We start from the raw sequence: 2,146 nt of genomic DNA, 5'->3' as shown, positions 1-2,146 counted from the left end.
TTATGAAGGAGAAACCGGAAGTCTCATGTCAGCTACGGTACTTTTGTGACGTAAGCAACGACCTGAGATATCCAGAGGTATGCTTCACTACTCAAATAATTTACTAAACACTTACTATATTAAATACATGTATTACAAACCAGTTCATCACAACATGATCGTTCTGACTCGTTTAAAGGTCTCAGAAGAATTAAACATATCACGGCTAATGTGTTAGCAGCTAGCTCAGTTTAGCTAGCTGAAGGTAAAGTTGGGAGGAAGTTTATGTCATCAGCTTGTTAAAAGACCTTTTGAAAGTAACAAAGTCCTGTGGACTCTGATATTAAAACACATTTTATTACGTTATTCAGACTAAATTTAAAGCTAGCCAGGTGACATCATATTATGAATCGTTTAATACATTTAAAGCAACAACTTTAACAAAGACGTCATGGTAATTGAAACTATTTATTTTACATGTAGCTTATTTACAATAATATTTAGTCCGTTTAAAGCTGAGTTGATGTGTTCAGGACAATTTGAGTCTCCTCTAATTTCTATATTTTTGTTCCAAGCAACCAGATGAGCAGTTTATAAGTTTTGTTTGGATTGCTGCTGTTTATTTAATTGATAATTGAAACAAGCAAAACAAATAATCTAACTCAACTAATAAACCAGTGTGCTTCATTAAAACAAGAAACTTAGAACCGTTGTAATAAAAAACATCACAAATTTACTAAAATTTCTTATGTTGTCTTGAGAAAAAAGTTAAATGTTTGTTTTAAAAATTATAAATAAATTTATTTAACTTCAACACTCTTATTCTTAGAGATATTAGATGATCATTTTTATCAATTGTTGATTGTTTTGGTATTTATAAGGTTTTAAACAATGAATATTCAAAGTGCAGTCTCGTGAAATTATAATTTTTTTTATTGTTTGTTTTCAGTTTAAGTAGATTGTTTCTCACTGCTGTTCTGTGATAAACCAAAACATTATGTCATACGCACTTGAGGAGACAGTTTCACCATTTAAATCAGAGGTAGGTACTTTTTAATTTTTTTTTTAAATCTTTTCTTTATTTACAGGTCAGAGTCATCATTAAAAACATCTTCATTGTCATAAAAAACAATATTAGAGCTGAAATGTAGGGCCTGTCAGCATAAAATCAATTAATCATCTGACAAATTAAAATGAGAGCAATAATTTTCATTTGCATGCTTGTTTGTTTTCTTCATTTCTCCCTCTTTTCTACCTCTTAGCATAAAAGAGAAGTGAACTCTGGCATCAGGTATTCACCAGGTGCACGGTCGCTAACTTCTGTAGCATGAGAGCCCATAAACAGGCCTTTAGCCAGAGGAGCATCTTCAGTTTTCTGATGCCTTCACACAGCTGCTGATGCCTCAGGACATGCTCAGGGCACCCTGCCACACCTTGGGATTGCTGACAGTTGTTTTGTCTTTTTACGCTATGTAAATTTTAATGTGAAATTCCATAAACAGGGGTTGTTATATCATTATATTAGTTTAAACTGATCTCCGACATCATTATCGTTTATCGCAATAATTTCTGAGACAATTCATCGTCCAGTAAAATTTGTTTTCGTGACAGGCCTACTGAAACGATTAGTCATTTTTTCCTGGTGAAAAAAGTAACAAACTTATAAATTATGAGCTTTGACAAATTTCTCAGAGCCAACTAGAAATCTGTAACAATTTCCTGATTGTTTAACTTCAGATGAGTTGGACGTTAATGCATGTTGGTCATATTTGTTGCAAAAACTGAACAATTAAAACTTTGACCCTTTAGACTCGGACAGTAGTGGTGTTCTGGAGTAGTGTTTCCCAAAGTTGGGGTCGGGACCCAAAGTGGGGTCCCAAAACCTCAAGGTGGGGTCCTGAAAAGATTTTCTGAATTAATTACATTTTTGCCTTAGTTGTTACAATTGATTGAGGTTAGTATATTTAAAATGGATAAATGTAGTATAAAAATAGTTACTATGCCCGTCTTTAGTTGACCTGATACAAATGTTTATCATCCAAAAACAGTTGGGGGCACAGGTCTCTGCCACTGTTATTTTGTGGGTCAAAAGCTGAAAAGTTTGGGAACCAGTGCACTTTGGTTCCCAAAGTTGGGCTTGGGACCCAATTATGGGTCATGAAGCACC

At 33.9% G+C, this 2,146-nt stretch overlaps 1 long non-coding RNA gene across 1 annotated transcript; it reads left to right on the top strand.

The window, feature by feature from the left end:
• On the top strand, positions 1-1,022 carry LOC106519477 (uncharacterized). The gene is made up of 2 exons (XR_001310446.1): positions 1-77; positions 929-1,022. It is a non-coding gene; the product is annotated as an uncharacterized LOC106519477 (long non-coding RNA).
• Positions 1,023-2,146: the final 1,124 nt, after the last annotated feature.

The sequence above is a fragment of the Austrofundulus limnaeus genome, unplaced genomic scaffold (assembly GCF_001266775.1).
Source record: "Austrofundulus limnaeus strain Quisiro unplaced genomic scaffold, Austrofundulus_limnaeus-1.0 Scaffold77, whole genome shotgun sequence".
NCBI lineage: Eukaryota > Metazoa > Chordata > Actinopteri > Cyprinodontiformes > Rivulidae > Austrofundulus > Austrofundulus limnaeus.
This window is presented reverse-complemented; position numbering and strand designations above follow the sequence as displayed.